Genomic DNA, 14,595 nt, shown 5'->3' with positions numbered 1-14,595 from the left:
AACAAGAAGAGCTAATTATCCTAAATATATATGCACCCAATACAGGAGCAGCCAGATTCATAAAGCAAGTCCTTAGAGACCTACAAATAGACTTAGACTCCCATACAATAATAATGGGAGACTTTAACATCCCACTGTCAACATTAGACAGAACAATGAGACAGAAAGTTAACAAGGATTTCCAGGAATTGAACTCAGCTCCGCACCAAGCGGACCTAATAGACATCTATAGAACTCTCCACCCCAAAGCAACATAATATACATTCTTCTCAGCACCACATCACACTTATTCCAACATTGATGACATAATTGGAAGTAAAGCACTCCTTAGCAAATGTAAGAGAATAGAAATTATAACAAACTGTCTCTCAGACCACTGTGCAATCAAACTACAACTCAGGATTAAGAAACTCACTCAAAACTGCACAACTACATGGAAACTGAACAACCTGCTCCTGAATGACTACTGGGTACATAACAAAATGAAGGCAGATATAAAGATGTTCTTTGAAACCAATGAGAACAAAGATACAACATACCAGAATCTCTGGGACACATTTAAAGCAGTGTGTAGAGGGAAATTTATAGCACTAAATGCCCACAAGAGAAAGCAGGAAAGATCTAAAATTGACATCCTAACATCACAATTAAAAGAACTAGAGAAGCAAGAGCAAACACATTCAAAAGCTAGCAGAAGGCAAGAAATAACTAAGATCAGAGCAGAACTGAAGGAGACAGAGACACAAAAAAACCCTCCAAAAAAATCAATGAATCCAGGAGTTGGTTTTTGAAAAGATCAACAAAATTGATAGACCACTAACAAGACTAATAAAGAAGAAAAGAGAGAAGAATCAAATAGATGCAATAAAAAATGATAAAGGGGATATCACCACTGACCCCACAGAAATACAAACTACCATCAGAGAATACTATAAACACCTCTACGCAAATAAACTAGAAAATCTAGAAGAAATGGATAATTTCCTGGACACTTACACTCTCCCAAGACTAAACCAGGAGGAAGTTGAATCCCTGAATAGACCAATAACAGGCTCTGAAATTGAGGCAATAATTAGCAGCCTACCAGCCAAAAAAAGTCCAGGACCAGATGGATTAACAGCCGAATTCTACCAGAGGTACAAAGAGGAGCTGGTACCATTCCTTCTGAAACTATCCCAATCAATAGAAAAAGAGGGAATCCTCCCTAACTCATTTTATGAGGCCAGCATCATCCTGATACCAAAGCCTGGCAGAGACACAACAAAAAAAAGAGAATTTTAGACCAATATCCCTGATGAACATCGATGCTAAAATCCTCAATAAAATACTGACAAACCAAATCCAGCAGTACATCAAAAAGTTTACCTGCCACGATCAAGTTGGCTTCATCCCTGGGATGCAAGGCTGGTTCAACATATGCAAATCAATAAACGTAATCCGGCATATAAACAGAACAAAAGACAAAAACCACATGATTATCTCAATAGAAGTAGAAAAAGCCTTTGACAAAATTCAACAGCCCTTCATGCTAAAAACTCTCCATAAACTAGGTATTGATGGGACGTATCTCAAAATATTAAGAGCTATTTATGACAAACCCACAGCCGATATCATACTGAATGGGCAAAAACTGGAAGCATTCCCTTTGAAAACTGGCACAAGACAGGGGTGCTCTCTCTCTCACCACTCATATTCAACATAGTATTGGAAGTTCTGGCCAAGGCAATCAGGCAAGAGAAAGAAATAAAGGGTATTCAGTTAGGAAAAGAGGAAGTCCAATAGTCCCTGTTTGCAGATGACATGATTTTATATTTAGGAAACCCCATCATCTCAGTCCAAAATCTCCTTAAACTGATAAGCAACTTCAGTAAAGTATCAGGATACAAAATCAATGTGCAAAAATCTCAAGCATTCCTATACACCAATAACAGAGAAACAGAGAGCCAAATCATGAGTGAACTCCCATTCACAATTGCTTCAAAGAGAATAAAATACCTAGGAATCCAACTAACAAGGGATGTGAAGGACCTCTTCAAGGAGAACTACAAACCACTGCTCAGTGAAATGAAAGAGGGCACAAACAAATGGAAGAACATTCCATGCTCATGGCTAGGAAGAACCAATATCATGAAAAGGCCATACTACCCAAGGTAATTTATAGATTCAATGCCATCCCCATCAAGCTACCAATGACTTTCTTCACAGAATTGGAAAAAACTACTGTAAAGTTCATATGGAACCAAAAAAGAGCTCACATTGCCAAGACAATCCTAAGCCAAAAGAACAAAGCTGGGGGTATCATGCTACCTGACTTCAAACTATACTACAAGGCTACAGCAACCAAAACAGCATGGTACTGGTACCAAAACAGAGAGATAGACCAATGGAACAGAACAGAGCCCCTGGAAATAATACCACACATCTACAACCATCTGATCTTTGACAAACCTGACAAAAACAAGAAATGGGGAAAGGATTCCCTATTTAATAAATGATGCTGGGAAAACTGGCTAGCCATATGTAGAAAGCTGAAACTAGATCCCTTCCTTACACCTTATACAAAAAATAATTCAAGATGGATTAAAGACTTAAATGTTAGACCTAAAACCACAAAAACCCTAGAAGAAAACCTAAGCAATACCATTCAGGACACAGGCATGGGCAAGGACTTCATGACTAAAACACCAAAAGCAATGGCAACAAAAGCCAAAATTGACAAATGGGATCTAATTAAACTAAAGAGCTTCTGCACAGCAAAAGAAACTACCATCGGAGTGAACAGGCAACCTACAGAATGGGAGAAAATTTTTGCAAGCCATCTAACAAAGGGTTAATATCCAGAATCTACAAATAACTTAAACAAATTTACAAGAAAAAATCAAACAACCCCATCAAAAAGTGGGCAAAGGATATGAACAGACACTTCTCAAAAGAAGACATTCATACAGCCAACAGACACATGAAAAAATGCTCATGATTACTGGCCATCAGAGAAATGCAAATCAAAACCACAATGAGATACCATCTCACACCAGTTAGAATAGTGATCATTAAAAAGTCAGGAAACAACAGGTGCTGGAGAGGATCTGGAGAAATAGGAAGGCTTTTACACTGTTGGTGGGACTGTAAACTAGTTCAACCATTGTGGAAGATGGTGTGGGGATTCCTCAAGGATCTAGAACTAGAAATATCATTTGACCCAGTCATCCCATTACTGGGTACATACCCAAAGGATTATAAATCATGCTGCCATAAAGATTCATGCACACGTATGTTTATTGCGGCACTATTCACAATAGCAAAGACTTGGAACCAACCCAAACGTCCATCAATGATAGACTGGATTAAGAAAATGTGGCACATATACACCATGGAATACTATGCAACCATAAAAAAGGATGAGTTCATGCCCTTTTTAGGGACATGAATGAAGATGAAAACCATCATTCTGAGCAAACTATTGCAAGGACAGAAAACCAAACGCTGCATGTTCTCACTCATAGGTGGGAATTGAACAATTGTGAACACTTGGACACAGGGTGTGGAACATCACACACCGGGGCCTGTCGTGGGGTGGGGGGAGGGAAGAGGGAGGAGGGATAGCATTAGGAGATATACCTAATGTAAATGACGAGTTAACGGGTGCAGCACACCAACATGGCACATGTATACATAGGTAACAAAACTGCACGCTGTGCACATGTACCCTAGAACTTAATGTATAATAAAAAAATGAATAAATAAAAAATAAAATAAAGAATGTTTGATACTGGCCCTCAATCTCTTTTGACTCATAGGGATTCCACTGAGAAGCCCACTGTTAGTCTGTTGGGCTTTCCTTTGTAGGTGACCAGGCCTTTCTCTCTTGCTGCTCTTGACGTTTTTTCTTTCATTTCAACCTTGGAGAACCTGATGATTATGTGTCTCACGGCTGATCTTCTCACAGAATACCTTACTGGGGTTTTCTGCATTTCCTGAACTTGAATGTTGGCCTTTCTAGTGAGGTTGGGGATGTTCTCATGAATGATATCCTGAAATACATTTGCCAAATTAGTTCCATTCTCCCCATCTCTTTAGGTATACCAGTTAGTCATGGATTTGGTCTCTTTACATAATCCCATATTTCTTGGAGGTTTTATTCATTCCTTTTCATTCCTTTTTCTCTATTCTTGTTTGCCTGTCTTATTTCAGAAAAACTACTTTTTTTTTTTTTTTTTCCTGAGACTGAGCCTCACTCTGTCGCCCAGGCTGGAGTACAGTGGCGCAATCTCGGCTCACTGAAACCTCTGTCTCCCAGGTTCAAGCGATTCTCCTTCTTCAGCCTCCCAAGTAGCTGGGATTACAGGCACCCACCATCATGTTTGGCTAGTTTTTGTATTTTTTTGTAGAGACGAGGTTTCACCATGTTGGCCAGGCTGCTCATAAACTCCTGACCTCAAGTGATCTGCCCGCCTTGGCCTCCCAAAGTGCTGGGATTACAGGCATGAGCCACCACACCTAGCCAAGAAAAAGTCTTTAACTCTGATATTCTTTCCTCTGTTTGATTTGTTCTTCGATTAATACTTGTGATTGCATTGTGAAATTCTTGTATTGTGTTTTTCAACTCTATTGGGTTCATTATGTTCTTCTCTATATTGGCCATTTTGTCTGTCAGCTCCTGCAATGTTTTATTGTGATGTTTAGCTTCCTTTCATTGGTTACAACATATTCTTCTAGCTCAGTGAAGTTCATTTTTATCCATATTCTGAATTCTATTTCTGTCATTTCAGCCATCTCAGCCTCAGCCCTATTCCGATCCCTCGCTGGAGAGGTGATGCAGTCATTTGGAGGAAAGAGGGCACTCTGGCTTTTTCAGCATTCTTACTCTGATTCTTTCTCATCTTTGTGGACGTACCTACTTTCAATCTTTGAAGTTGCTGACCTCTGAATGGGTGTTTTCTTTTTCCTTTTAATAGTCTGGCCACTTATCTGTAGGGCTGCTGCGGTTTGGTGGGGTTCTGTTCCAGTCCCCAATCATCTCAGATTTTCCAGTACCTAGACACATCACCAGTGAAGACCGCAATACAGCAAAGACGGCAACTTGCCCCCTTCCTCTGGGAGCTCTGTCCCAGGGAGGTATGGACCCATTGCCAGCAAAAACGCAGCTGTAGGAGGTGCTGAAGGGCCCCATTTGGGAGGTCTCAACCAGTCAGGAGAAATGAGACAGGAGACCTGCTTATAGGAGCAGTCTGGCCATGCTTGTGTAGAGCGGCTGTGCTGTGCTGTGCTGTGTGCTGTGCTGTGCTGTGCTGTGCTGTGCTGTGCTGTGTGCTGTGCTGTGCTGTGCTGTGCTGTGCTGTGCTGTGCTGTGTGCTGTGCTGTGCTGTGCTGTGTGCTGTGCTGTGTGCTATGCTGTGTGCTGTGTGCTGTGCTGTGCTGTGTGCTGTGCTGTGTGCTGTGTGCTGTGCTGTGGTACCGCCTCTGCCCCTGGTTAGCCTAGGCTCTCCAAAGAAAGCGTGGAAGCTGGAACGGCGAAATCACCGAAACAGCAAAATGGCAGCCCGCCCCTCTCACCAAGAATTCTGTCCCAGAGAGAATTCAAATCGCGGTCTGCTGGAGAACACCAGCAGGGGTAGCCAGAGGGCCTGGTTGGGAAGCCCCGCCCAGTGAGGAGGAATGGATCAGGAACCAGCTTAAAGAAGCAGTCTGGTTATGTTTTGGTAGGGCAGCTGTGCTGTGCTGGGGCATTCTGTATGCCCCCAGTCAGTTTAGACTCTCCAAAGCCCTCAGGCTGGAACAGCTGAGTCGTCCAAACAACAAAAATGGCAGCCCACCCTTCCCCACGGGAACTCCATTCCAGGTAGGGACAACACTGTTGCTGGTGGTTGGCTGGAATTCCAAGCCATTGGGTCTTATCCTGTGAGGCACCATGGAAGTGGTGCCCACAGACCATTGCCGCTTGGCCCCCTGGATTCAGCCCCCTTCCTAGGAGTATGAACAGAGGTACAACCTCCCACCTTGCTGGAGTTGCAGTCACTTTTGCTGGGAAGCCCGGAGCCAGAGTATGTAAAGCTCCTGGGCCTCCACATGTGCCTGAGCGGCTGCTCGGCTGAGACTCCATGCAGCTGTAGGTGTCACACTGAAGGCCCTAGTGGAGTGGGTTCATGAGGGGATCTCCTGATGAGGGTTGCAAAGATCCCTGGGAGAAGCATGATTTCCCAGGGTCGCATGTTCACTCACCGCTTCCCTGGGTTGGGGAGGTTCCCCTGGCTCGGCGTTGCTGCTTGTAGGTGAGCCATTGTCCTGTCTTGCTTTTCTTCATTCTCCTGGGTTGAGCTGTTTCCTTGATTAGTCCCAGTGAGAGTACCTGGATGTTTCAGTTGAAGGTGCTGTGTTTCCTAACCCCTTTTGTTCCTCTTCCTGAGAGCCACACACTGTAACTGCCTCTAGTTGGCCATCTTGAGTTGTTTTTTTATTTTTTTCTTCTAGATCTCACTTCACTGTTTCTCTGTTTTGACTTCCTGTGCATTACTTGAACATTTTTTAGAATTCCATCCTGACTTATTCATAGCATTTTTCAAAAAAATTTCAAAAATTTAAACCTGTGTCAAACAACTATATTAAACACAGGTTTGAACCGTGTGGGTCTACTTATATGCAGATGCTATGGTTGTGATGTTTCTCTATTCTAAACCTCATGTTGAAATTTGATTTCCAGTGTTGGAGGTGGGACTAGTGGGAGCTGTTTGGGTAGTGGGGACAGGTCCCTCATGAATAGATTAATGCCCTCCTTTAGGGGTAATGAGTTCTCACTCTGTTAGTTCCTCTGAGAGCTGGTTGTTTAAAAGAGCCTGGCACCTCTCCACTCTTTCTTGCTTCCTACCTCACTATGTGAGCTCTGCACAGCCAATTCCCTTTCACCTTCTGTCATGAGTGGAAGTAGCCTGAAGCCCTCACCAGATGCAGATGAACAATCTTAAACATTACAGCCATCAGAATGGTGAGCCCAATAAACCTTTTTTTTTCTACGTAAGTTACCCAGCCTCAGGTATTCCTTTACAGCAACAATAAAGAGACCAAGACAGTAGATTTTCTTCTGCCTCTGCCATCCCTGAGACAGCAAGACTAACTCTTCTTCCTCCTCAACCTGCTTAATGTGAAGATGATAAGGATGAAGACCTTTATGATGATTCACTTTCACTTAATAAATAGTAGATATATTTTATCTTCCTTATGATTTTTAATAACATTTCCATTTTTCTAGCTTGATTATAAGAATACAGTATACAATACATATAATATACAAAATATATGTTAATCAACTGTTTATGTTATCAGTAATGCTTCCAGTCAACAGGAGGCTATTAGTAGTTAAGTTCTGGGCAAGTCAAAAGTTTTACATGGATTTTTGACTGCCTCTAACCCCATGTTGTATACATATCTTTGTATAGTGTTACTCTGGGTAGTTTAACATACACATGTGTCATAACACCTACCAGTATCATTTTACTTTATTTATTTATTTATTTATTTATTTATTTTTTGAGATGGAGTTTTGCCCCTGTTGCCCAAGCTGCAGCGCAATAGCGCGATATCGGCTCACTGCAACCTCCACCTCCTGGGTTCAAGCGATTCTCCTGCCTTGGCCTCCTGAGTCGCTAGGATTACTGGTGCCTGCCACCACGCCCAGCTAATTTTTGTTATTTTTAGTAGAGACGGGTTTCACCATGTTGGCCAGGCTGGTCTCAAACTCCTGACCTCAGGTAATCCACCCGCCTCGGCCTCCCAAAGTGCTGGAATTACAGGCATGAGCCACCGTGCCTGGCCCATTTTACCTTTTTAAGTATAGAATCCCAATTCCATTTAGGTCCCTTTACTTTCCTTGCTTTTAAATATCATTGCCTGCAGCATCAAATGGTGTTATAATTGTATTTCAATCATTGAATATAATTTATTAAACTGCTGAGGAAAAAGCCTACAGTATATATTTATGTTTCTGCTTTTTCTATTCTTTCCTTTTCATTCCTGATGCTCCAAGATTTATTTTTTATTATTTCCTTTCTGTTTTAAGAAATTCCTTTAGCCAATCTTTAATAGTAGCTCTACCAGCCACAAAGTTTTTTATTTTTTCTTGTCTGCCACTGTTTTCTTTTTTCTCTTTATTCCTGAACAATAGTTCCACCAGATACAGAATTTGTATGGTTGACAGCTGTTTTCTTTCAACACTTTAGAAATAATGTGATACTTCCTTTGGCCCCCTTGGTTTCAGATGAAAAATCTGCTGTTGTTCGAATTGGTGTCCCCTATAAATAATGCACTGTGTCTCTCTGGCTGCTTTCTTTTTTTTTTTTTGAGACGGAGTCTCGCTCTGCCACCCAGGCTGGAGTGCAGTGGCCAGATCTCAGCTCACTGCAAGCTCTGCCTCCCGGGTTTACGCCATTCTCCTGCCTCAGCCTCCCAAGTAGCTGGGACTACAGGCGCCCGCCACTTCGTCCGGCTAGTTTTTTGTATTTTTTAGTAGAGACGGGATTTCACCGTGTTAGCCAGGATGGTCTCAATCTCCTGACCTCGTGATCCGCCCGTCTTGGCCTCCCAAAGTGCTGGGATTACAGGCGTGAGCCACCGCGCCCGGCTGTCTCTGGCTGCTTTCAAGATTTTTCTTCTGTATCTTTAGTTTGCAAGTTTAATTATAATGTGTCTTGGCATGAATTTCCTTGGATTTCTCATGCTTGGGATTTGCTCAGCTTCTTGAATGTGTAAGATTGTGTCTTCTGCCATATTTGGGGAGTTTGCAATCAAATCTCTTCAAATATTCTTTCAGCCCCACTCTCTTTCTTCTCTACTTCTGGGACTCTGATGATACAAATGCTGGATTGTCATATTACTTTCTTCAGGCCCTGAAGTGCCTTTTTCTTCTGTGTGCTCTCTGTTGTTCAGATTGAGTGAATTCTATTGTTCTGTTCTCAAGTTCACTGATTCATTTTTTTTTTTTTTCCATACACACAAGGTCTCACTATGTTGCCCACGCTGGTCTTGAACTCCTGGCCTCAAGTGATCCTCCTATCTAAACCTCCCAAAGCACTGGGATTGCAGGTGTGAGCCACCACACCTGACCTCAAGTTCACTGATTCTATCTTCTCTCATCTCCATACTACTATAGACCCCATCAAGCAAGTTTTTAAAATTTTTATTATATTTTTCAGTTCTATGATTCCCATTTTCTTCTTTTTTAATCTACTTCTTTTTGACATTTTCTATTTTTTCACTTTCATTTGTTTCAAGAGAATTTGTAATTGATTGTTGAAAAATTTTTATGATGGATGCTTTAGAATCTTATTTATCTCAATGTTCATGTCAGTTGATTGTTTCTTATTAAATTGTGATTTTCTTGGTTCTTGGTTTTTAGAGTGATTTTTTTTTTTTCACATGAAAGTTTTTAGTTTATTAATCTGCTCGTGAAAAATCCAAAATGGACACAGGTAGCCTTTACTGCAGCACCTTTACTCTTTCGGCTGTGATCCAATCTCCAGCTCACTTTTTGCCAGCACCAACATTGGCCTTTGCAGTCCCCCTGACTTTCTTCATTCTGTTCTTGCGTTCCTTTCGTTGCTTTCTTGAGGTCTTTTTCTTCTCATACAGGCCATGTCTCGCAAGTCTATGTTTGGGTTCATTTTTCTTTGCATAATCCAGGGAGTCATAAATCATGCCAAAGCCAGTTGTCTTGCCACCACCAAAATGAGTTCTGAATCCAAATACAAAGATGACATCCGGTGTGGTCTTGTACATTTTGGCTAGTTTTTCACGAATTTCTGTCTTAGGCACTGTTGCCTTCCCGGGGTGAAGGACATCAATGACCATTTGTTTCCTCTGAAGTAGTCGGTTGGTCATGAACTTTCTAGTGCGGATAGTTACGGTGTCGTTCATGATGGCGGCCTATCCTAGAGTGATTTTTAACTGTATTCTGTACATTTTTCTATTTAATTAGGAAACTCTGGGTCCTATGTTAATCTTTTATTTTGTGAGTCACCATGTTTAGGTTTAGTATGTAAGTCTTGGCCCACTTTTGTGGAGTGTGGTTTCGATGGGAGTATAATTTTCAGAGAGTTTGGGGTGTTATTTTGATGTATTTGGTTTATCTGATGCCTCTGGTGCTGCTGAAGGGACAGATGAGTTTTATTCAGACCAGGCCACCAGATGTCTCTTGGTGAGACAGGGATGAGGTGCAATTTACCTACTGTTGTCCCCAGCTGCCGTGGCGTCTCTGGATGAGGAAGGAGAGTTTTGAGCTCGTGGGAATGAAGAAGTTTTCTAGACCAGGCAATGTGTTATAGTTGGGGCTCTCTTGTAAGTTCCATATGCCTACCTTGGTATCTCTTGGCAGAAATAAATAGTCTCAGGCCTGGCAGGAAAAAAGAGACATCCAGATTGAGTTTGTGGGGGTTCGTTTGGTTGTTTCGTTTTGTTTTTGATGGAGTTTTGCACTTGTTGCCCAGGCTGGAGTGCAGTGGTATGATCTTGGCTCACTGCAACCTCCACCTCCCAGGTTCAAGCAATTCTCTTGCCTCAGCCTCCCAAGTAGCTTCGACTACAGGCGCCCACCACCATGCCCAGCTAATTTTTGTGTTTTTAATATAGACAGGGTTTCACCATGTTGGCCAGACTGATCTTGAACTCCTGACCTCAGGTGATCTGCTCACCTCACAGATTGAGTTTTGAATCTTAAATCAATCTTGTATTCATAGAAGCTGGATTTGATTTGCTAATTTTATGCTAAGGATTTGGCATCAATGTTCCTGAGTGATACTTATCTGTGACCTTCTCTTTTGTAATGTCTTTCCTAGGTTTGAGGGTTAAGGTTATGCTTGCCTCATAAAAGGAGTGGGGAAGTATTCTCTCCTCTTTTTCCTGTTAAAGATTGTGTAATAGAGGTTTTACATCTTCCTTGGATGTTTGATAGAATTCACCAGTAAAACCACCTGGACCTGGAGGATGTTTTATTTGTAGAAAGGTTTTCGATAATGTATTTAATTTCTCTAATAGCTATGTGGCTATTGAGATTTTCTGTTTCATCCTGCTCAGTTTAAAGAAGTTGTATTTTTCAGAAAATGTGTTGGTTTCATCTAGCTTGTTGAATCTATTGGCATAAAATTGTTCATAATAGTATATTATTCTTTAAAGCCTATAAGATCTGTAACAAGAACATCTAATCCTTGGTATTGGTGATTTGTATTTAATTTTTCCCTTGATCATTCTAGCTAGGGGTTTGTCAATTTTGTTGATTGTTTCAAAGAATCAACTTTTTGACTGGTTAATTTTCCTTATTGTTCATGTGAGATTTTTTTCATTGATCTGCTCTTTGTTATTTTCTTCCTCCTCCTTATTTGGGTTTACTCTGTTCCTCTTATTCTATCTTCTTGTAAATGTACAACCTTTAGTCATTGATATAAAAATGTAAACTTTTATCTTTCATTCTAAATACTGTTCTAGCTTTATCCCACAAATTTCACCAAGTTATAAATTCTTTATCATATAGTTCAAAATATCTTCTGATTTCTTCTATGATTTCTTCTTTGACCCATGAGTTATTTAGAAAAATGTTTATTTCAAAATATTTAAGAGTTTTCTGAATATTGTATTGTTATTAATTTCTAATTTAATTGCTCTGCAGTCAGAAAAATAGCTTATATAATTTAATTTCTTTGAATTTATTGAGACTTGTTTTATGGCCTAGCTTATGGTCTATTTTTATCAGTGTATCCTAAGCCCTTGAAAAGGTATATTCAGCAGCTCCTGGTGTATAAATATCAATCACATCAAGATGGTTGATAGTGTTATTCAAATTTTCCAAGTCTTTACTGATTTTTTTGGTCTAGTTTTTCTATAAATTGTTGTGATAGAGTATTAAAATTCAGTACTACAGTTGTGGAATTGTCTTCTCCCCTTTAATTCTGTTGGTTTTGTTTTTCATGTAATTTGAAGCTTCAAAGTAAGAAACAAAAAGATGTACTCAGGAAACGTACATTGCTACTAATTCTCATCTTTATTAAATAATGATTGTGTAATAATAATATTGTCTTGCTGTTCAAGGTTTATATGGTAAGACTTTATTATAATAAAAACAGTTATCAGGATAATCTGCAGGTACTTCCAGAATAAAATATTATTAGATGGAGTTTAAATGAGATCATTTATAGAAAATTGTCTTAAAATGTATAAACACAAGTAGGAGGTATCAGAACTAGAGTCTTCTTCTACCCAGTTCCAAGATTGTGTTTTATCAAGATTTTAGTACTAATAAAGTTCATTAGAGCTGTTTTTAAAACTCCTTAAAGTAACTATAATAAAGGGGAGCTGTTTTCTATGAAAAAAAGAGGCAAGCAGGAGATAAAAATATTTTGAAAAGTGCAAAGGATACATTATATGAAATATAATATCATGATGAAAAGGATTAAATATATCTATACTTAATAGATATATTTAATATATTACATACATAGGAAAAGTTGAGCAAGATACATTATTAAATTAAAAATAAAATTACAGAATAATGTATAATGTGGTTTTTTAAAAAGCACACAACTCTCTAACTGCTTATGTATATATGCTTATTTGTACAGGCCTAGATCAAGAATAAAACTGTTAACTGTGGACAGCTCTGGGAGGGGGACTTCAGGATAAGGAATTAGATGGCAGGACCCTTGGAGAGGTGGGATGGAGAGGGAGGCATGGATGGAGAGTGGAGGGAATTTTACTTTTTACTATTGTTTTATATTATTTGTATTTTCTTTTATAACCAACATGCATTGTTAAACAAGAGCTTTTTTTTTTTTAAGTTTAAGCAAAAAGGGTGGGAAATAACTCTCCACTGCTAAATCTGACTGGATTTGAAAAATGATAAGTAAATCATTTTAAAAATAATAACAATAATAATACAACAGAAAATATGCACCGAAAAATAATTAAAGTTTCTAACATTAGGACAGAATAGAACGTGGGAGAAAGATAAAAGAGAACTCCCCAGCAAATTTACCTCTATAATGCAAGACTAGATAAGATTACTGGAGTGTTTTTTTTATAAATTCATGAAGATAATCTGTGCTGAGATTAATGATAATTATGCATTGTAACCTGTTTGTGCTATTGGATTTTTAATCAAACTTTAAAAAAATAAGCAAACACAAAGCTACCTCCTGAGCATTGCAGCACAATAGCAGCCTTCTCCCGTGCTGTCCTTTATTAGATTAATTAAATTAAATTGGTTCTTAGGGGATCACAAATTCTACAGAAGCCTAAAGGAAAAAGACACACAGGGCTCCCTAGCCACCACAATATTGAATCAGGACGCGGTTTGATGGGGTGGTCAATGGAAAGACAGAAGGATTTGCTTGCAGACAGTAACATCTTTAAGCAGATCTATTTAGTCCCAACAAGATTTGTTAGCCTGCTGAAGGGTGGTCATTTAGAATGTAAAACAATCATATAACAGAAAGTGATATTATCAATGTGTGGCAGACACTTTCAATTGCCAACCTAACAGTCATTTTCTTGTCTTTCTTTTTTTAAGAGACAGGGGTCTCACTATGTTTCCCAGTCTAGACTCGAACACCTGGACGCGAGTGATCCTCCTGCCTCAGCCTCCCAAGTAGCTAGGACTACAAACATATGCCATGCACCCAGCTTCTAGCAGCCATTTTCCTACCCTGCTTTTTTTTTTTTTTTTTTTGCCAGTAGAGCTCTCCTCATATTCCAAGAAGCTGAAAATCCAGATACTCAATTTCTGCACCTCTTTGAGTCAGTGCTTAGACATGTGATGAAGTACCGTCCAATGGTACTGCAAGATAACATTTTGTGAAATAAAGAGAGAAATAAACAACAGAAATAGTCTCTCACACCCTTCCTACTTTTGGACATTACTGGAGATTTTTTCTTTTTCTTTTTCTTTTTCTTCTTTTTTGCAGCTGCATCTTGCAGCTATGAAGAAACACAGGTCACTGATACACTGAAGATGATAGGGCAGCAAGAAACAATCTGGACTCATCAGTTAGCTGGGAACCGTACTTTGGATTCACCTACCTCTATACTTCTATTTGCTCTGCCCTGGGATGAGGAGGAGTCTTTGGTCTGCTCATGGGTAGAGCAGAAATTGTGAGCAAAGAGGAAGGGTCAAGTGTTGTCCATATTCTCGTCATAGTTAAGAGGACAACCACAGTGTTATAGCAGAAGTATTAGACATGTGAACAATGAAAGGTTTTGGCTGGGCATGGCGGCTCATGCCTGTAATTCCAGTGCTTTGGGAGGCCGAGGTGGGCAGATCACTTAAGGTCAGGAGTTTGAGACCAGCCTGGCCAACATGGCGAAACCCCATATCTACTAAAAATACAAAAATTAGCCGAGCTTGGTGGCACATGCCTGTAGTCCCAGCTACTCAGGAGGCTGAGGTACAAGAATTGCTTGAACCTTGGAGGTAGAGGATGCAGTGAGCCGAGATTGTGCCACTGCACTCCAGTCTGGGTGACAGACTCCATCTCAAAGAAAAACAAACAAAAAACTATGAAAGGTTTTGAGTTACTCTCTGTGGTCTAGGAAGATTCTGAGCCACTGCAGTAGGAAATAGAG

At 40.0% G+C, this 14,595-nt stretch overlaps 1 pseudogene across 1 annotated transcript; it reads right to left on the bottom strand.

Moving 5' to 3' along the window:
• Positions 1-9,390: 9,390 nt before the first annotated feature.
• Positions 9,391-9,917, bottom strand: LOC101005903 (annotated as a pseudogene). Its single transcript, XR_643685.2, has one exon. The product of XR_643685.2 is annotated as a 40S ribosomal protein S24 pseudogene (transcript).
• Between the last annotated feature and the right edge of the window lie 4,678 nt (positions 9,918-14,595).

This window comes from Papio anubis, chromosome 2, assembly GCF_008728515.1.
Source record: "Papio anubis isolate 15944 chromosome 2, Panubis1.0, whole genome shotgun sequence".
In the NCBI taxonomy this organism is placed as follows: Eukaryota; Metazoa; Chordata; class Mammalia; order Primates; family Cercopithecidae; genus Papio; species Papio anubis.
This window is presented reverse-complemented; position numbering and strand designations above follow the sequence as displayed.